The following is a 22,798-nucleotide window of genomic DNA, read 5'->3' on the forward strand; positions in this document are numbered from 1 at the left end:
GATCTTCATGATATTTGGTAGGTGTGTAGTGGTTGTGCAAAGGAAGGTCAAGTTCAAAAATCGTCCACCTGGCGTTTTCCAACAGTACTGCAGCGGACTTTTAATTTTTCTGTGTTTGTATGTAGGCAAAAAAAGTGACGGAAACGTTGATGAATCTCAATGATTTTTGGTAGGTAGGAAGAGATTGTGAAAACGGAGGTCAAGTTTAACAATGATTAATCTGGCGCTTTCCTACAGTACTGCAGCAGGCTTTGTGTGTGTGAGAGTTTGTATGTCGCCAGCATAACTCGAGGAGCTGTTGACGGTTGTGCATGATATTTAGTGGATAGTTAGGGGTGTCAAAGAGGAAGGTCAAGTTCGATAATGGGCCTCCTAGCGGGTATATGAGGTACTGCAGCGGAGCTTCAACGTTTCAGGCCAAATTTTCTGGAGGCGTCAGGTTCATGATTTTTAGGTAGTATATAGCTTCTGGGACGGCAAGTGAGTGGTGTGAACTATGGCCCCCTAGCTGCTCGTTTGGAACTGCAGTTGGCGTTTTTGTTAATACCTTTGGAGACGAATAACTTCAGCAGGGATTGACGGATTATCATAATCTATGGCATGTGGATAGTTTCAGTGATGCTTTACATAATTGAATACTTGTCATGCAAATGAGACGATAATTTGCATAATAAATGAGGAAAGTTTATCAATCCGCCAAAAGCTTGTAGTCAAATTTCATGCAAGTGCTATGGTAATGATTTTTAAGTGGTGTACAGCTCTTGGGGCAGGTAGTAACTGATGTAAGTTTAGACCCCCTAGTGGCTTGCTTAGAACTGCAGTGGGCTTTTTTGATGTTACCTTTGGAGGTGAATAACTCGGGTAGGGTTTGATGAATTTGCATTGCTTTGGACAGGTAGGTTATTGAGGTAATGATTAACAAATATAGACGTATGAAATTGTAATCAGGGTCTCATTAAGTGGTGAAATAGGCTTGTTTATGATTGCGTTTAAGTACATTTTATTGACCTATATTCAAGGACAACACCTGCTTGTCAGCAGGCCTGTGTAAATTAGATTGATGCTCTCTGGTGATCTCACTACCACCGTCCAAACTACTCTCCCGCTGGGACGGAGCTAAATCAACAAACACAGGAAAGGTCAGGCCCTGTGAGGGACTATCGTCAACCAGATGGTCCTGACGTCGTACCTGATAGGGAAACACTACTTCATTCAGCCACCTAAAGAACGCAACAACGAACTTGTCTTCCAATTTAGTCTTCATACGAGGTCAAAGTTCGGAATTCCTCCCACCCTATCATCGCTACCTACCGCCCGGGAGGGGAACTGCCGTCACCGAGAAATTGTCCTTCCTTGGCAACACGTCTTGGGTGACCATGGAAGAAATTAGAGATTCCTCCACCAATGATCTGGCTAAGGGAATCATTCAAAGAATCGATGTTTCAGCTACCACATGCGTGTCTGAGGCACTGGTTTGTTGTGTCCAGCAGGAGTCAGGACTAACGAGCCCGGTAAATTATGTTACCAACGTGAGGTGCACAGGAGACAGGAGAGGGGCAAAGTACACGGACTATCCTATTGTGCGAGCAGGGGGGTAACGTTCATCAGTACGCAGGACTAGAGAGTCTGTCCGATCTTCAGTGCGATACTTTGTCTGCTGGTCACTCTCACTTTCACTGTCACTCTGGTTTGAAAACCCCCTCAAAGTGATCATTATCTGACACGGTCTCAGCATCGCCCTTAACGTCTGTGGTTGTGTGCGATGTTTGTGGTCCCGGATTTTTGTAGTCAGCATAACTCAAGAATGGATGGATTATGACGATACTTGGTACGAGTATGACTATGTGGGCAGGTATTGGGAAGACGAAGGTCAGGGTCGATTTTGGGCCCCTAGTATGTGACCCTGGTACTTCAGCAGAACGTTAACTGAACGTGCTATGGTCTTGATCCTTTGGTGTCAGGAAGCTTGTGATGTAAGTAGAATTGTTGTAGCTTTGGGCCCCCTAGCAGCTTGCTCTTGATCTGCAGTGACATTTTGTCAAAATATCCTAAACGAGAGTAACTGAACACAACCACCAAACTTCAAGTCTCTTGACTATTGGTATAATCCCCTGATTATTCGGCGAAGATATGTGTTCGTGGAACTCTAGTTTTCACATGGATTTGATTTTGTGGTGGGAGTGAAAAGGAGGTTTTCATGGTGTTTTAAGTTTGCGGCTATATCAGTAATAATCAGTATCATTTTCTGTGGCAGAAAAACCATCTTAGCAGTGTCATGATTTCAAGGAAGAAAGGTGAATATTTCAAGTTTTACAACACTGTATACCCATCCTGTCAGAAAGAAGAGAAGGGCGGGTAAAGAAGCTTCAAATTGGCATCATCTTCTAGTTATTTTAACTTATTCTCTCCTTTGACACTGACTGCAGTAAAATGAAAACAGCCGGAAGGAGTCTGCAATGGAGGCTATGAAAGTTACGGCCGGGCTTCTCTTAGCATACTACTCTGCAAACATAGGCTGGTGGAGAGTTTGTGACCTTTTTATCAAAAGCCCCGTTTTTTTGCCCGCTCTCCCCACCAGGTGCAAGTTTGTGATATTTACTGGAGACAAAGAGGTGTGGCTCTCTGATGTTTTATAACAGGAAGATTGTATAAAGACCACCATGTGTGGTCTGTCAGAGTGTCTAGCCGATCGATGGAAATATGTGGACGATTTAACACTCGGAGAAAACAGAAATGTGCGCAAACAGTCATACCTTCATGATCAAGTGGATTCACTTGAAGTATGGTCCAACACTGCGCAACTTTAAACCCCTAAGAAATGTATGGTGCTGACTATGTCTTATGAAGAGCCCACCTCCCCCTCCACCCATAACTCTCGGGGGCAAACCCCTTCTGATCCCTTCTGGCAGTGATCGTTGCTGAAGTGTTGGGAACCTGGTTTCAGTCTAATCTGAAATGGGACAAACAAGTCTGCGAGTCTACCAAGAAGGCCAACAAATGTATGTTTATGCTCCGGAGACTTAAGACGTTCGGTCTTTCGACGGCAGATTTGGTGACCGTGTACTGCGGCCAGACCTATCCTGGAATACTGTGTACCCGTCTATTAGCCTCTACCAGTCTCCGAGGGTCGCTGGGAAAATAGTAGAAATTGGCCAAATAGAGTCAATTGTATGAATGGAGTCCGCTATCATGGAGAGAGGGTCCAATAGGCCGTAGCCGACTCCCTTCATATAATTGGCTCTATTTAATTTCTACTCTTTTCCCAGCGACCCGCAGAGGCTCGTAGAGCCTATTTTAAAAGTACAGGGGAGTTGATACCGCCGCCCGTCACGAACAAAAACATTACTTCCGTGTGCCAGCATTTATAGATCAGCAAAGATTGTACTCGTATACAAAACTCCCTATCCTGGGAGACCAGGCACCGTATATCATTCCACAGAGGTACATAGTGATCCCTCCATACCCTACATAAATCTAAATATTCCAGATCCAAACAAGGCCAGACAACAATTTTAGGTTCCAAATAGATGAGAATGGGACGAACGGGCATTTGATAAAAGATCATAAAAAGGTCACAATCTCCCCCACAAACTTTTGCTTGGAGATTAGTAAGAGACAGTCAAAGAAGCCCGGCCGTCACTCAGAAAAAATATATTTCATAGCCTTCATTGCAGACTCCTTCCGGCTGTTTTCTTTTTCATGTTATAGCTTTATCATTACATTTTTTTTCTTATTGTTGGCCTCCCGGTCCTAATCCCGGACAGCAACAAGAAAAATGTATGAGTAAAACTTAAAAAAGAAAATAGCCGGAAGGAGTCTTCAATGGAGGCTAAATCTTTCACCCAATATCGATCTCCTTGGAGCTCTCTGCATCTGCTTGGATCCCAACTATCTGCTTGGATCCCAAACATCTGCTTGGATCCCAACTATCTGCTTGGATCCCAAACATCTGATTGGAGCCCAAACATCTGCTTGGAGCCCAAACATCTGCTTGGAATATGTTCTTTTCTAGATCATAGATGTGCCATAATCTCCAAGCAGATCTATATGTTGCGAAGACCGTATCAAACTGGAAGAAGAAGTATGTTTTGCAACCTAATTATAAGATCTGCGATAACTCATACAGGGCGGAATATTTCTATTCAATAAAGGTGTCGCCTCCCCTCCTCGCGCGTGGTAATGTTAACAGCCGTACGAATGTCCGGGTTACTAATCTTTTTATGACCGATTTCTGGCACAAGCCCAGTCACCCGCGCACGTCCCAGTGGGAGGTTCGCGCCTTGGTTGAGCCAAGGAGGTTTTATGGTTGAGCCTTGTAAATGTTCTCACAATAAATGTTTCTCTACCAGTCTCTGCGGGTCGCTGGGAAAATAGTAGAAATTGGCCAAATAAGAGTCAGCTGTATGAAGGGGGTCGGCTATGGAGATAGGGTCTGCTTGGAGCCCAAACATCTACTTGGAGCCACTAACATGTGCTTTCTCTATATAGATATGCCTTTCTAGCCTGAGTGTCAGCTCTTTTTTTTAGCCAGGTAGCGGGTCGTGGCGAGCGGACGTGGAAAGCTAAAAAGGGCTGGCACTCTGAGTGAGGCTTGTGCCTTTCTCGTTCTGCTCTAATGTAGCCTCCTTCGCAGACTTCCTATGAACAGCGGTGTTTATATTGTGGGAAGGGGGGGCAAGCTTCTCTGAAGGGAGTTGTGTACAGCGTCCCTCGGCTACACAACTCCCTTGGCTACATAACTCCCTTCAGAGAACCTTGCCCCCTCCCCCCAATATAAACACCGCTGTTCATAGGAAGTCTGCGAAGGAGGCTAGCTCCAATGGGTGTTTGGAGCTCCGACCAGATAATAGAGGCTTAAAGCAGATGTTGGGACTGAAAGCAGATATTGGGACCTATAGATCTGTTTGGAAAATTATCTAAAAAAGCACATGGTAGTGGCTCCAAGCAGATGTTTGGGATCCATCAGATATTTGTGATCCAAGCAGATGCTTGGGCTTCAAAGCAGATGTGAAGAGCTCCTAGAAGATCGATATTGGTTGAAAGATCTAGCCTCCATTGCAGACTCTTACGGCTGTTTTCTTTTTTAAGTTAAAGCTTTACTATTACATTTTTCTTCTTCTTATTGCTGTCCGGGAAGACCGAGAAGGCCAGCAATAACAAAAAAATGTAATAGTAAAGCTTTAACTTGAAAAAGTAAACAGCCTCACCAACCTCCTTGGCCGGACGGAGTCTGCAATGGAGGCAATGAAAGATCCTTTTTTTCTGAGCGACGGCCGCGGGCTTCTCTAATTGTCCCTTACTACTCTCCAAGCAGAGGTTTGTGGGGCAGCTCGTCACCGTTTTATCATAATATATGCCCCGTTTTTTGTCCGCTTGCCCCATCCAAACTAAAACCACGGGGCATATGATAAAACGGTGACGATCTGCCCCACTAACCTCTGCTTGGAGAGTAGAAGATTGTGACCTTTATATCAAATGTCCCATGTTTTTTTGCCCGCTCTCCCTACCAGGTGCAAGTTTGTATTGTGATAAGCCAACTGGAGACAAAAAGGTGTGATTCTCTGATGGTTGTATAAAGACCACCTTGTTGTGTGATCTGCCAGAGTGTCCACAAAATCGACACAAAGGGGCTTGGAAAGTTCATGAGAGGGAATCTTCGAGTACAATCGATGTGTACGGGCAGATATTGTGTCTGTTAGTTCTCGCGGATACTTGTAGCCGCGGTCATATATGGGATCAAAACCATCGCCCATCACTACTTTTACATGGTAATAGACAGACCAGAACATTATTTCCGTGTGGCAGTATTCCACAGAAGTACATAGTGATCCCTCCATATCCTAACCCACATAAATCTAAACATTTCAGATCCAAACAAGGCCAGACAACAATTTCAGGTTTCAAATGGATGAGAATGGGACGAATGTCACAATAGTTACACAATCGATGACAAATGCTCTACTATACTTCCCCATATTTTATCCATCAAGTCGGCTATAACATTCATGTAAAATCATATTCTGATAACGCAATGGGTCTTTACAGAAAGTATGGTGAACTGTAAACTGTCACCCGGCCCGCTGGGCGGTAATCCACACAAGCAGCGAGCTCACGACCACCTTGATTTCCAAGCAATGGCTGATCACCATGGAACGGTTGACGCGTAGTCTGGCGTCTCCGTGGTCAAGCTCCGCCCCCGACATACGGGTCCTGAAGCACGTGTCCCCCCCCCCCCCCCCCCGTCGGCATCTCCGCTCAGACCACTTCCGCCCGACAGTCACTCGGCGATCACAGGGCGCGTGCCGGCCACAGCGGTCCGTTAACGCGTTCTCTCTAAAATTTCAAGTTTTTCCAGCTCGTGTTCGTCTTCGTCCTTCAAGGTCACCGCTTCCGGCATCGCGCTAGGATCATGGCAGGTTCCAAGTACTCACAGTCGTGCTTGTTCTCTACCCGTGAAGGGACACAAGGGACCTCATGGCGTTGGCAAGTGTCGGGTCGGACGTGCACGCTCCGAGGTCCACTACGATTCTCTGCGCCGGGACGAGAAAGTTCCCCGTTCCCTGGAGGATTTACATTTCAAGAGCCGCTCGAAGGATTTCGCAAAGGGCTTGTGGTCAAGTCTGAGCGAATACGAGGCAGAGGATAGGAAGACTGTACGCGACCTTCGGGCATTTGGACGACGATTTGATGCGGACAGTCGACAAGAGCATCGCCGATCTGTTGAGTTCACTCAATGAACGGGTTGACGCGTAGTATGGCGCACTTTCGAATATACACGAACAGAATGGTTCACAATTCAATTTATCAATTCAGACAGTATATCCCACGGCACAGTTTAAACCTGGCTAATGCTCACAAAGATATTCTAGCCAGGCATCAAAAATTGTGTCCGTACTACTTTGTACCCACACTAATGCATTGTGTGCTGCGGCTTTTACAAAACATAGACTGATGACGTCACAAGAACAAGTCTATCATACACGTTGTACATAACATAAACTGATGACGTCACCAGAACGAGTCTATCGTAGACGTTATACACAACATAAACCAATGACGTAAACAGAACACGCCTATTATAAAGGTTCACTCTAGTGTACGTTACGTTAGCGTTATGATAACGTAAATGACTATGTTACGTTAACGTGATGCGTTATGATAACTACGACTACGTTATGTTAACGTTGTTTTTTATAATAACTTGAAGGGCGTACATACGTTACGTTAACGTGGTACGTTAACATAACCCATTTATGTGCGTAACGTATAACCACAAAACGTGACGTCTACATAGATACGATATTTTGATCTATAAATGCCACGACATATGTATGTCACGTTTAGTGCGTGACGTATATGCCTTATGTGACGTATGACCTGTTATACGTGACGTTTGGACGAGAAATCGTACGTTTTTTTATGCAGGTAATTTTGACACGGAAATTGCAAAACCATATGTATGTCACGTATCCGTACGTTCCGGCATACGTGACGTAGGCCTTTCATACGTGACGTATTGACCCCCAATACGTCACGTATAAACGCCAAAACGTGACGTTTTTTACGAACGTAATTTTGACACGGAAATTATGCCATACCCATACTTATAAAGCATTATAGACCAATTCAGTGCTCCGGTCTAAAATTCAATCTCTTTATAGAATGTTCAAACTTTACATTCAAACGATAGGGCACTTGGCGGATATTTGAGGAAACGATATCATTTTACTTTCTCATTCATGGTTAGGGAGTAATAGCTGACCAAAGTTACGCCCCCACCCATACTTATAAAGCATTATAGACCAATTCAGTGCTCCGGTCTAAAATTCAATCTCTTTATCAGAATGTTCAATCTTTACATTCAAACGATAGGGCACTTGGCGGGTATTTGAGGAAACGAAATCATTTTACTTTCTCATTCATGGTTAGGGAGTAATAGCTGACCAAAGTTACGCCCCCACCCATACTTATAAAGCATTATAGACCAATTCAGTGCTCCGGTCTAAAATTCAATCTCTTTATCAGAATGTTCAATCTTTACATTCAAACGATAGGGCACTTGGGGGTATTTGAGGAAACGAAATCATTTTACTTTCTCATTCATGGTTAGGGAGTAATAGCTGACCAAAGTTACGCCCCCACCCATACTTATAAAACATTATAGACCAATTCAGTGCTCCGGTCTAAAATTCAATCTCTTTATCAGAATGTTTAAACTTTACATTCAAACGATAGGGCACTTGGCGGGTATTTGAGGAAACGAAATCATTTTACTTTCTCATTCATGGTTAGGGAGTAATAGCTGACCAAAGTTACGCCCCCACCCATACTTATAAAGCATTATAGACCAATTCAGTGCTCCGGTCTAAAATTCAATCTCTTTATCAGAATGTTCAAACTTTACATTCAAACGATAGGGCACTTGGCGGATATTCGAGGAAACGAAATCATTTTACTTTCTCATTCATGGTTAGGGAGTAATAGCTGACCAAAGTTACGCCCCCCACCCATACTTATAAAGCATTATAGACCAATTCAGTGCTCCGGTCTAAAATTCAATCTCTTTATCAGAATGTTCAAACTTTACATTCAAACGATAGGGCACTTGGCGGGTATTTGAGGAAACGAAATCATTTTACTTTCTCATTCATGGTTAGGGAGTAATAGCTGACCAAAGTTACGCCCCCCACCCATACTTATAAAGCATTATAGACCAATTCAGTGCTCCGGTCTAAAATTCAATCTCTTTATCAGAATGTTCAAACTTAACATTCAAACGATAGGGCACTTGGCGGGTATTTGAGGAAACGAAATCATTTTACTTTCTCATTCATGGTTAGGGAGTAATAGCTGACCAAAGTTACGCCCCCACCCATACTTATAAAGCATTATAGACCAATTCAGTGCTCCGGTCTAAAATTCAATCTCTTTATCAGAATGTTCAAACTTTACATTCAAACGATAGGGCACTTGGCGGATATTTGAGGAAACGAAATCATTTTACTTTCTCATTCATGGTTAGGGAGTGATAGCTGACCAAAGTTACGCCCCCACCCATACTTATAAAGCATTATAGACCAATTCATTGCCCTGGTCTAAAATTCAATCTCTTTATCAGAATGGTCAATCTTTACATTCAAACGATAGGGCACTTGGCGGGTATTTGAGGAAACGAAATCATTTTACTTTCTCATTCATGGTTAGGGAGTAATAGCTGACCAAAGTTACGCCCCCACCCATACTTATAAAACATTATAGACCAATTCAGTGCTCCGGTCTAAAATTCAATCTCTTTATCAGAATGTTTAAACTTTACATTCAAACGATAGGGCACTTGGCGGGTATTTGAGGAAACGAAATCATTTTACTTTCTCATTCATGGTTAGGGAGTAATAGCTGACCAAAGTTACGCCCCCACCCATACTTATAAAGCATTATAGACCAATTCAGTGCTCCGGTCTAAAATTCAATCTCTTTATCAGAATGTTCAATCTTTACATTCAAACGATAGGGCACTTGGCGGGTATTTGAGGAAACGAAATCATTTTACTTTCTCATTCATGGTTAGGGAGTAATAGCTGACCAAAGTTACGCCCCCACCCATACTTATAAAGCATTATAGACCAATTCAGTGCTCCGGTCTAAAATTCAATCTCTTTATCAGAATGTTCAATCTTTACATTCAAACGATAGGGCACTTGGCGGGTATTTGAGGAAACGAAATCATTTTACTTTCTCATTCATGGTTAGGGAGTAATAGCTGACCAAAGTTACGCCCCCCACCCATACTTATAAAACATTATAGACCAATTCAGTGCTCCGGTCTAAAATTCAATCTCTTTATCAGAATGTTTAAACTTTACATTCAAACGATAGGGCACTTGGCGGGTATTTTTTTTTTTATAGATCAGTCTTTTTATTGTTTATAACCAACATAAATTTTACAAAAAGAAAATCATGGCAAACATACAATAAGGAGAATAAAGGCACATGTGTAACAACAAAACTGAAACTTAAAATCCAAGAACAAAAGAGTATGATCATAAAATGCCGTGAGAACCCCTATCATTGTACAGGAAAATAACGGAAATTAACTAGATAGAACAATATGTAGTTTCCCCCACTTCCCAATGTGTTTCTGAATCTTATTTTTGCGTTGGGCAATAATGAATTCTAATTTTTGAAAATAGGAAACAAATGAAATAAAACCAGATAAATCAACATGATTTTTACGATATCTAAATATATAACATTTACCTAAGAGAATAATAAGATTTGACAGAACAGGGCATCGGTCGCTTAGATCACCAAGGACAGTATTGAAAGCATTCATATGTAAATTTATCTTTGTTAAGTTAAAAAAACCAACCCACCACTTCAGCCCAGAAATTAGCTACAATTCTACAATTCCAAAATAAATGTATGGTTGTTTCCTCCTCTTCATGACACAGACTACATAGAGGGGAGTCTACCAGGCCCCAGGTGTATAGTGTTTTATTTACTGTTAAGAATTTAAAAAGCGTCTTAAACTGAAACATCCTTGTATAAGTATCAATTGTGAGCTTATAAGGTAAGCTGTAAACTTATCTCCATGGGATAGGAGTGTTGAAAAGTTCCTCCCAAGACAGTTGTATTCTATACGACGGTTCACAAACCTTGTCATCGTTGATAAAAAAAAGGTACAAATGTTTATTGATGAGTTTTTTTCTAAGCCAAGTTGTGTCTCTACAAATGGGCATGCAAACTTGTAAGCTATGAGATGCTTTCTTTAGTAATGCTTTCCAGTGAGCTGGTATAGCAGAAATTAACTGATTGTATTGTAATTTTGTACACACATCCCCAAATTTTAGAATGAAATTTTCATAAGAAAGAAATCTATTTTCTAAATCCAATATATCATTAAGAAATCGAACTCCCCCAGTATCAAAAGCTGTGGAAAAGAATGGTTTTTGACCAATACATATATTCGAGTTCAAACAGAGAAGCTGTTGTTTGACCTCGTCCACACCCTCTGGGGGTCGGAGTTGGAAGCGCAACCAATATTGTATGACCTGTCTGAAAAAGGAAGTTATTGGCGGATTCTTACCCATAAAATTATCAAAATCACGGACAGAAAGTTGTACAAAGGGGAACAAGGAAGTCCGTAACAATGAACAAGACATAAATAAAAACTTGGAACAGAACCATTCTCTGTTTAACTGTAGCTTAGGAATCCAAGAGGCTTTTAGGGTGAGATCGACAGACCGCAAGTTTCTTAGCTTAAGTCCCCCCTGTTCATAAGCACTGTAAATAGTCTTTCTACTAACTCGCTCCGGCCCACCTCCCCATAGAAATCGAAATATTTTCTTTTCATATTTGACAAAAAAATCAGGCGGTGGGGACGGAAGCGAGCTAAGTAAATATATAAATTGCGATACAATAAGTGTATTTATTAAAGTAACTTTACCCATGAGTGTTAAAGTCTTTGTCTTCCAAGGAAATAAAAGTTTATCGATCTTAGTGAATTTCCTATCAAAGTTTATACTAATTATATCCGAAAGTTGTACAGGAATATGAATTCCCAAAAGGTCGATGGGGCCGTCTGTCCATTGAATTGGCAAGGGACAAGGAAGATAGAAATGTGTACCCTTTAAAGAACCTATACGTTTTATTTTACATTTATCGAAATTTGGAATTAAACCAGATAATAAAGAGTAATCTTCTAAATCTTTAACTAATGAGTAGAGGGAACCAAGTTTCGGGGCCAGGGGGAAATTAGAATCATCGGCATATTGAGAGATTTTAGACTCTATACCATACGTAGTTAATCCTTCTATTCCAATATTATTTCTTATCTTATTAGCTAAAAGTTCTACTCCTAAAATAAACAAATAAGGTGAAAGAGGACAGCCTTGGCGAACTCCACGGGACAGGATGAAGGGGTGGGAAATATGTCCATAATTGATTACCTTACTACTTATATCTTTATACAAAACTCTTATCCAATCAATCAATCCCGCACCAAAGCCAAAGTATTCGAGTGTTTTGAAAATAAAATCAAGTCTAATAGTGTCAAATGCTTTTTCAAAATCTGCAACAAAAATTAAACCAGGTAAATCATTACGTTCATAATATTCTATAATTTCTAAAATCCGACGTATATTGTCACTAATGCACCTCCCTTGTAAGAAACCAGTCTGATCATATGATATTAAATTAGGAATTATTTGTTTAATACGCAGGGCTATACATTTGGAAAGAATACGCGAATCACAGTTCAACAATGTCAAGGGGCGCCAGTTTTTAATGTGAGACGGGTCTTTATCCTGTCCCGTGGAGTCTTGCTTTAGTAAAAGAGTAATAAGACCGGATTTTTGGGTGTCGGTTAAATAACCCGTTCGATAAGACAAGTTAAAGGAGTCAAGCATGGGTTTCTTAAGATACTTAAAGAAAACTCTATAAAAATCAACAGGTAGGCCGTCTAATCCCGGTGCTTTTCCAGATGAAAATGACTCTATGGATTCTTTGAGTTCTTTCTCTGTAATTTCCCCTTCACAGCTGTCTCGTTGATCAATAGATAAAGAGACATGGGGTGGGTCGGGAAAAAAATATTTAAAAGTATCGCTCTCTAAAGACATAGGAGATTCTTTGAAAGAATAAAGGTCGGAAAAAAACTTAACTTGTTCGATTAAAATATCTTGAGGGTCGGTCATAACCAATCCCTCAGCCGTAACGAGTTTAGTTACATTCTTCCGCATGTTTCCTCTATTTATAAGATTCAAAAAGAGTTTTGTGCATTTTTCCCCGTGTTCCATCCACATAGCCCTCCCCCCTCTGATCATGTTACTGGATTTAGTTTGGTATAGTAATTCTAATTGCTGTTTTTTTATTTTGTAATATTTGAAAGGTGTCTAAGTTAAAATGTGTATCTAATACTTTTTGCAGTTTGTCGATCTCCCCAGAGAGAGAAAATACAGTATCTTTATTTTGTTTAGCTTTCCATGAAGAAAATTTGATAATATGTCCGCGCACGGCACATTTAAAAGCTTCCCACACAACGTGTGGACTAGCCGAATTAACATTGAAATGGAAAAAATCTGTTATGAATTCTGAGGTTTCCTTTATAAAAGTTTTATCGTATAACAAATCCTGGTTCAGCCTCCAATACCCACGTCCGCGAGGTATAGTAGAAGTGGTAACAGTGAGACCAATGAGCGAATGGTCCGACCTTAAACTATCCTCTATACAAGCGTTACCTATAGCAGAAGTTAAGGAAAAAGAAGTTAAAAAATAGTCTATTCTACTGGCCTGGTGCCTCCGTCTCCAAGTATAACGTGTTGTTCTGGGGTTATAACATCTATAAATATCATGTAAATCTAAATTAGCGCATAAAGAATTAATTGCTGTACGACACTTAGGGTGATAAACTGCAGCGTGATGCCCAGCTCTGTCAATCTCCGGGTTCAATATAGTATTAAAATCACCAACAATAATAGTATTTAAATCTGACGCTATGTGATTGTGTATTGTTGTTTCTAGGTTATAGAAGAAGTCTGGGTCATCAGAGTTAGGGGCATAAATATTGGCCAAACAAAAACGAGTAGAATCTATAGTGATATCTAAAACCATCCACCGCCCTGAGTCGTCGCTCAGGGTCCGGTGGATGGTATAGGAAATATTCTTCTTAAATAAGATTAAAACGCCTCTACTATTACTAAGTCCGTGGCTAAATAAAACCGGTGCCCCCCATTCTGATTGCCAAAGATCTTCTTGTTTTGCGGTACAGTGGGTTTCTTGTAAACAACATATATTATATGGTTTGTCCGTTAACCATGCAAATATTTCGTTTCGCTTTTTGCGGTCACCTAACCCGTTACAATTAAAACTACATATATTAACTTTTGATAATGTCATCAAAGCTGGAAAGTAGAAAAGATATACCGAAGAAATCAAACAGGGGAAGACGACCGCAAAAAGCAAAATAGACAGTAAAAAAGCAGTTTTTGTCAATACTGGAATGATAAGGGGTTCTCGTAAATGATGATAACATAATGTATATGAACTCAAACACAATCAACCTTAAACATATAAAGACGGGATACAGTGTGCCATGAATGAAAACAAAAAATACACAACAGAACAAAAACACAAGGTTGAATAGTTCACAAGAAACAGTGAAATAAGAAAACATAGTTTCCTATAACCTGAAGATTCTTGTGGTCTGGCGGCAGTCCAGCTTGTGTCTTATTTGCTCCATTAATGACAATCAATATTTCATTTTTCCACAATAAGTAAATCAAAATCCATTTCATTTTCGAACTCAAAAATAACATAACATAACATAGTCTTAGTTTTGGTATAACTCAAGAAAAAACAAACTCGAAGTAACATAAAACCGTTATCACACTGGTATAGCTCCAACAAACTCAGCAAGAACAAGTATAGGAGTGGATCCAGTACAAAACTCAGGATAACATAACATAAACTCAAAGTAACATAACAGGATCATCACTCTACAACTAAGTGATCAAATTGGAACTACCAGGTGTGATTTCTGTGTACAGGTAGTGACCAAACGAACGCAGCGGATTGGCTAGGGGCAAACCCACTCTTGATTAATTTGAATAAGAAACACCACGAGAATGCTGGGATCATTATACAGGTGTTCCATTTTCGCTTGCACGTGCAAGCATATAAATAAAATTCCAGAATCATGGGCGCTGCATATTTGGCACTACCGGTGACATTCAACAACAAGTACAAGAACTTATGATTAACCAGTCATTCGGAAAATCACTGAGTCGTTATCAATTCACCAATAAAGACATCAGAATCTCGCAGAGGCTGAGAAGGTTGTTTAATAACCACTGTCACAGAAACATGTCAAATGTGTCAATTCATCGTCACATATCAGGTAGACTTCCCCTTCTTGTTGGACAAAACGATATCTACTGCGTCAATACGTTTTTTTTCCTGCCCGTTTACCAGTAGCACAGCATATGTTGCCCTCGGGGGCACCCAAATCGACACTCTAGCCATCGTACCTTTTGTGTTCGCTGCAGCAGCCTCCCGATCCGGCACAAGACTGGCTCGCGCAGCCTGCAGAGGTGGGGGGAGGTGTTCAAACACTGCTAAGCCGACCTTGCTTCCCCGTAGCTTCCTCCCTACCTTCAGAATTCGATCCCTGTCATGGAAATTTAACAGCCTAACAAGTAAAGGGGGGGTTGGGCGTGATGTAGTAGGTTTAGACAGGCGATGCACTGCCGCGATCGGTACCGGGTCGAGACCAAGGCGTTCCGCCATGAAACGCACAAAAACCTTTTCTGCATCTTCTTCTTTTTCACAAGGTAGTCCGCGGATGATAATGTCAGCTTTCCTGGAGTAGCGTTCAGTGAGTAGATCCGCTCTGACTCGTCCGCGTCGTTCCTCCTCCAGAGCCCTGCGTAGTTCCTGGATCTCCGACGCCTGGAACTCGGCAGAGTGCTCGGTAGCACTCACCCGCTCCCTCACCTTGCTCAAGTCGGACGGGTATTTGAGGAAACGAAATCATTTTACTTTCTCATTCATGGTTAGGGAGTAATAGCTGACCAAAGTTACGCCCCCACCCATACTAATAAAGCATTATAGACCAATTCAGTGCTCCGGTCTAAAATTCAATCTCTTTATCAGAATGTTTAAACTTTACATTCAAACGATAGGGCACTTGGCGGGTATTTGAGGAAACGAAATCATTTTACTTTCTCATTCATGGTTAGGGAGTAATAGCTGACCAAAGTTACGCCCCCACCCATACTTATAAAGCATTATAGACCAATTCAGTGCTCCGGTCTAAAATTCAATCTCTTTATCAGAATGTTCAATCTTTACATTCAAACGATAGGGCACTTGGCGGGTATTTGAGGAAACGAAATCATTTTACTTTCTCATTCATGGTTAGGGAGTAATAGCTGACCAAAGTTACGCCCCCACCCATACTTATAAAGCATTATAGACCAATTCAGTGCTCCGGTCTAAAATTCAATCTCTTTATCAGAATGTTCAAACTTTACATTCAAACGATAGGGCACTTGGCGGGTATTTGAGGAAACGAAATCATTTTACTTTCTCATTCAGGGTTAGGGAGTAATAGCTGACCAAAGTTACGCCCCCACCCATACTTATAAAGCATTATAGACCAATTCAGTGCTCCGGTCTAAAATTCAATCTCTTTATCAGAATGTTCAATCTTTACATTCAAACGATAGGGCACTTGGCGGGTATTTGAGGAAACGAAATCATTTTACTTTCTCATTCATGGTTAGGGAGTAATAGCTGACCAAAGTTACGCCCCCACCCATACTTATAAAGCATTATAGACCAATTCAGTGCTCCGGTCTAAAATTCAATCTCTTTATCAGAATGTTCAAACTTTACATTCAAACGATAGGGCACTTGGCGGGTATTTGAGGAAACGAAATCATTTTACTTTCTCATTCATGGTTAGGGAGTAATAGCTGACCAAAGTTACGCCCCCCACCCATACTTATAAAACATTATAGACCAATTCAGTGCTCCGGTCTAAAATTCAATCTCTTTATCAGAATGTTCAAACTTTACATTCAAACGATAGGGCACTTGGCGGGTATTTGAGGAAACGAAATCATTTTACTTTCTCATTCATGGTTAGGGAGTAATAGCTGACCAAAGTTACGCCCCCCACCCATACTTATAAAGCATTATAGACCAATTCAGTGCTCCGGTCTAAAATTCAATCTCTTTATCAGAATGTTCAAACTTTACATTCAAACGATAGGGCACTTGGCGGGTATTTGAGGAAACGAAATCATTTTACTTTCTCATTCATGGTTAGGGAGTAATAGCTGACCAAAGTTACGCCCCCACCCATACTTATAAAGCATTATAGACCAATTCAGTGCTCCGGTCTAAAATGCAATCTCTTTATCAGAATGTTCAAACTTTACATTCAAACGATAGGGCACTTGGCGGGTATTTGAGGAAACGAAATCATTTTACTTTCTCATTCATGGTTAGGGAGTAATAGCTGACCAAAGTTACGCCCCCCACCCATACTTATAAAGCATTATAGACCAATTCAGTGCTCCGGTCTAAAATTCAATCTCTTTATCAGAATGTTCAATCTTTACATTCAAACGATAGGGCACTTGGCGGGTATTTGAGGAAACGAAATCATTTTACTTTCTCATTCATGGTTAGGGAGTAATAGCTGACCAAAGTTACGCCCCCACCCATACTTATAAAGCATTATAGACCAATTCAGTGCTCCGGTCTAAAATTCAATCTCTTTATCAGAATGTTCAAACTTTACATTCAAACGATAGGGCACTTGGCGGGTATTTGAGGAAACGAAATCATTTTACTTTCTCATTCATGGTTAGGGAGTAATAGCTGACCAAAGTTACGCCCCCCACCCATACTTATAAAGCATTATAGACCAATTCAGTGCTCCGGTCTAAAATTCAATCTCTTTATCAGAATGTTCAAACTTTACATTCAAACGATAGGGCACTTGGCGGGTATTTGAGGAAACGAAATCATTACAGGTTTGCGATAGCAAAACCTGTTCTGTTTTTGCATCCAAGGATGGGGGCCGCCATGTTGGATGTGACCATTTTATTGGGAGGGTTTTTTTTGTCGCTAATGTTGGGTGTGACTATTTTGACGGAGGGGTGTTTTTCTTGCTAGTTTTCTTTTTTTTTGTGTTCTTGCTAATTTTTTTCTTGCTGTGGGTTGAGTGTGACCATGTTTACTGGAGGGATGTGTTTTTCACTAATGTGTGGGTGTGATAGATGGAAGTTATTAGTGTGGTAGTGTTGTGACTTTGCCGTTGGCACAAATGGACACAAGGCCCACTGTACTAAAGGACGAGCAAGGTCCACTGAGCATCATGTTGTTGTGGTCTTGTCGAAAAGTAAGGGACGACAAGATCCCCAACGATAGAGGGTTAATATAGATTTGTTATTTAATGTGATGTTGGATTAGAAAGTGTTTGAATCGACAATATTGGGGGTGGTTTTAGTCGCTAATGCTGGTTCCCTATATTTTTCCTAATTTCGGGTTAGGTGCGACCATTTTGACCGGAGGGGTGTTTTTTGCCACTAATGTTAGGTGTAAAAGAGGAATGTTATTAGTGTGGTGGTGTTGTGACTTTGCCGTTGGCACAAATGGACACAAGGCCCACTGTACTAAAGGACGAGCAAGGTCCACTGAGCATCATGTTGTTGTGGTCTTGTCGAAAAGTAAGGGACGACAAGATCCCCAACGATAGAGGCCGAGGGTTAATAAAGATTTGTTATTTAATGTGATGTTGGATTAGAAAGTGTTGGAATCGACAATATTGGGGGTGGTTTTTGTCGCTAATGTTGGTTCCCTATATCTTTCCTAGTTTCGGGTTAGGTGCGACAATTTTGACCGGAGGGGTGGTTTTTGCCACTCATTTTAGGTGTAAGAGATTAATGTTATTAGTGTGGTGGTGTTGTGACTTTGCCGTTGGCACAAATGGACACAAGGCCCACTGTACTAAAGGACGAGCAAGGTCCACTGAGCATCATGTTGTTGTGGTCTTGTCGAAAAGTAAGGGACGACAAGATCCCCAACGATAGAGGCCGAGGGTTAATAAAGATTTGTTATTTAATGTGATGTTGGATTAGAAAGTGTTGGAATCGACAATATTGGGGGTGGTTTTTGTCGCTAATGTTGGTTCCCTATATCTTTCCTAGTTTCGGGTTAGGTGCGACAATTTTGACCGGAGGGGTGGTTTTTGCCACTCATTTCATGATTAAGAGATGAATGTTATTAGTGTGGTGGTGTTGTGACTTTGCCGTTGGCACAAATGGACACAAGGCCCACTGTACTAAAGGACGAGCAAGGTCCACTGAGCATCATGTTGTTGTGGTCTTGTCGAAAAGTAAGGGACGACAAGATCCCCAACGATAGAGGGTTAATATAGATTTGTTATTTAATGTGATGTTGGATTAGAAATTGTTGGAGTCAGTAATATTGGGCGTGATTGATCGGAGGGATGGTTTTTGTTGCAAATGTTAGTTTACGACCACATCAATGATAAAGAAATGACACAGAAACAAGGATTCCCGCACACTTAGCAAGGTGCACACTTACCGTTATAAAACTGACTGATTGTGACTTCATAATGTTGGCTAATTACTACGATCCTTACTGAAGGTCTCTGTTGCTCTTTTGACCTAAACTTCCTTGCCTTTGAAATCTCTTGTCTTTCTACTGTCTTACTCTGCTGACACAACATTGATTACTTTATCGCTTCGCTGCAGTCCACTTTAACAAACGAATACCCGTCAAAGATGTCAAAGAATAACAATTATGGCACAACAATAGCAGACTAATTTTACAGTACCGTTGCAAGTTCGGTAAGGAGTTACACTGAAACTTCTTGGACATTATGTGACGGAGTAAAATGTTACTGTTACTTGTGATTGCAATTGCATACACATTTGAATGGTGTTTCCACCATTCGTACATTCGGTTTGATTTGAGCTGTCATCGGCGAGGTTAACACTTGTATTTTCTTTGATATACATGCAAAATCAGCCACTAAAAGTCGCACAATAAAATAAACAATAGTATAGACAATACATATTCGTTTAGATCAAATGACGTGGACAACATGTGCACGTCAGCGTGTGAATTCTCTAAATCGTGTCAGCTTTTCTCTGGCTGTAACAGCGCAATCATTTGGCTGCACACGGCTCTGATGCTGGTCAGGCATCCCCTGTGGCCTTCCTCCCTCATGTTCTTGGCGACTGTAGAAGTAGATGGTTGATCAGTTCTGTGGAGAATTCGAACATAAATATTGATGATATTGTATCTTGGGACAAAGCAAATGTTTTGATGAACCTTCGTGGTCTGAGAGAGTTAAGTAAATTAATGTTAAAATTTCTACGGTTTAAAGAAAATACTATGATCTGATTTAGTACACCCATATGACACACTAACTTACTCTTCTTATATTATGTATGGCAAGCTGGAGGCAAAAATGTAATAATTCATGTCAAATAGGTTTCTATAGTTGATAATTGACCTTTCCAACGATGTTGTCACATGAGCCGTTTTAAAAATAATTTTAACAAAAGTCAAAATCTGATTACCAACAAACAATATAAGAAAATCTCTTCACCTTCCTGTACTTCCTATGACATCTTTCACCCCATGCCAGCCAGCTGTGAGGGATCAGACATCTGAAGCTGGTACACAGCTTGTATTTATTCCTACCAGTTTCCACCAAGGTCTGCTGCATGCTGTGACGGAAGGAAACATATATTAGGAATATCCAGTATAGTTGAGCAGGTATGAGCAGCTGGGAAATATAAAGCTATCATCTGACTGACGAATATGACGAATATGATCTGCAACATGATCTGCTACGATGGTATCGCTACCAATCATCATCCGAATTGTTCTAAATGGCATTTATCAAAAATTGGCCGCGGACAGAACAAAGAGACCTAAAAACTGGAGGTGGCGACCTCACTGCGACCTAAGATTTGACAGAACGCTCACTGAATTTCATTGATTATTATAAACGAGTAATTTTACGCCTTGTGTATTTTGTTGTCCTTTCAGTCAGATATCTACATTCTGCATGATATCCCAAGCATGAAGTCAATGATTACACAAATCCAACTTAGGTCGCAGCAAAGTCGCAGCGCGATCGCCGTCTAGTGGAATGGGGGCCTTAGTGCGATCGCCGTACGACTGTAAATACAGAATATAGTTTCTCAATTCTTAAAATTCAGCACCAGGTTGATTTGTATTCTTAACTCTGCTGCATGTTCAAAAACAGAAGAGCTTCAGCCAATCGTTTGCCAAAAAAGTAGGTTTCTGCTTACCCTGCTATTCATAGTTCCTCCAAGACCCAGTAACACCGCGAGCGTGTGAGGATTGTATTCTGCGGCGGTTTACCTTCGCGGTGTCGGCCCTGCCGCCCAGGTTCAGGTTCGTCGCTTGCTTCTGGGAGAGTGGGCCGTCTCTAGACCTGTCAAACATATTTATACGGACATCAACTTTTTTTTTACATTTTGGGAGTGGTTACACAACTGAACTGACCAATCAGTTATATGATCTAGAGATGCAATGTTAATATTCAAAACAGTTTAAGACGAAACAACACTGAGGTCGAGGTCACGCCATGTAGTGAAAGTAGACTACATGTGACGTCAGCGACAAAATGAACAGTAAGGGTAACAAACAAGACATACGTACTCTTACTAGAAACTCTAGGCTCTACCAAAGTACAATTCGTTCTTATAGCAAGGTAGTATATAGATAGAAATGGAAAGGGTTCACACACCTTTTCTGTATCCATTCGCATCTTCGTTTTGATCAACACTGCTGCACCAGAAACCAGCCACCAAATAACCAAATTGAAAAGGGTTCTTTGTTCCCACTTCTCTGTGACCGTGTGCCTGTAATTGGCAGCCTGGCCCTGTTTCAAGGACAGTCTGCTGGCGGCGGCACATGGGAAGTTAACTGATACCTATTCTGTCTGGACATTTTTGGGTCAACAGTACAGGAGTCGGTGGCCTTGGAATGCACACGCCAATGTACTGCGTCAGGGTGTAACCGAAGAAATGCATGTTTATGTGTGTGTAATATCTTTATTTTCATGCTTAAAGATTATGACGTATACATGGCAAGAGTGACGGACCAAGGGTTACGGTAACGGATTAAGGTTTATGGTGACGGATTAAGGGCAAGGGTATCGGACTAAGGGCTATGGTGACAGATTAAGGGTTATGGTGACGGATTAAGTACTATGGTGACGGGATAAGGGCAAGGTTGAGGGATTAAAGGCTTTCCTGACAGATTAAAGATTGTTATGACGTATACAGGGCAAGACTGACGAATCAAGGGTTACAGTGACGTATCAAGGGTTATGGGGATGGATCATTGACTATTGTGATTGATTAAATGTATCGAATTAAGGGTTATGTTGTCGGATTAAGGGTTATGGTGACGGATTAAGGGTAAGGATGACAGATTAAGGGAAAGGGTGACGGATTATGGTCTCTGATGGTGGATTTAAGGACACGCTGATGGATAAAGGTTTGTGGTGATAGATAATGGGTTGTGGTGACGGATTAAGTGCTATGTTGAGGGGATTAAGGGCAACGCTAACGGATTAAAGACTTTCCTGACGGATTAAAGATTATCATGACGTATTAAGAGCAAGAGTGACGTATTTAGGGTTGTGGGAACGGATTAAGGATTATTGGGTCGCATTATTGGCTATGGTGACGGATTAACGGCAACGGTGAAGTATTTAAGACTTTCGTGACGGATTAAGGCTTATGGTGACGGAGTAAGGGCTAGGATGATGGATTAAGGGTTACAGTGATGGATTAATGATAAGGATGACGGATTAAGAGAAAGGGTTACGGATTAGGGTCTCCGATGGCGGATTAAAGGATACGCTTGACGGCTAAAGGTTTATGGTAACGGATTAAGGGAAAGAGTCATGGATTAAAGCCTATGGTGACGTATTAAGGGTTGTGGTGAAAGATTAAGTGCTATGTTGAGGGGATTAAGGGCAACGCTGACGGATTAAAGACTTTCCTGACGGATTAAAGATTATCATGACGTATTAAGGGCAAAAGTGACGTATTAAGGGTCGGATTACTGGCTATGGTGACGGATTAACGACAACAGTGAGGTATTTAAAACTTTCGTCACGGATTAAGGCTAATGGTGACGGAGTAAGGGCTACGGTGACGGATTAAGGGTTACAATGATGTATTAATGATAATGATGATGACGGATTAAGAGA

General features: G+C 41.2%; 1 protein-coding gene and 1 long non-coding RNA gene across 3 annotated transcripts in view; one reads left to right on the top strand and one right to left on the bottom strand.

Annotated features, from left to right (window-relative positions):
* Window positions 1-22,798, top strand: part of LOC136446230 (uncharacterized) — a 117,394-nt gene that overhangs the window by 85,212 nt on the left and 9,384 nt on the right. The gene's annotated exons all lie outside the window — the stretch shown is intronic.
* Window positions 19,086-21,447, bottom strand: LOC136445957 (uncharacterized). 2 transcript variants are annotated; one of them, XR_010757471.1, is made up of 4 exons: window positions 21,323-21,447; window positions 20,935-21,007; window positions 20,150-20,270; window positions 19,086-19,801 (listed from the first exon to the last, which is right to left on the bottom strand). It is a non-coding gene; the product is annotated as an uncharacterized lncRNA (long non-coding RNA). The 2 variants fall into 2 exon arrangements; XR_010757470.1 differs by having other exon boundaries at window positions 20,862-21,007.

The sequence above is a fragment of the Branchiostoma lanceolatum genome, chromosome 1, assembly GCF_035083965.1.
Source record: "Branchiostoma lanceolatum isolate klBraLanc5 chromosome 1, klBraLanc5.hap2, whole genome shotgun sequence".
Classification (NCBI taxonomy): domain Eukaryota; kingdom Metazoa; phylum Chordata; class Leptocardii; order Amphioxiformes; family Branchiostomatidae; genus Branchiostoma; species Branchiostoma lanceolatum.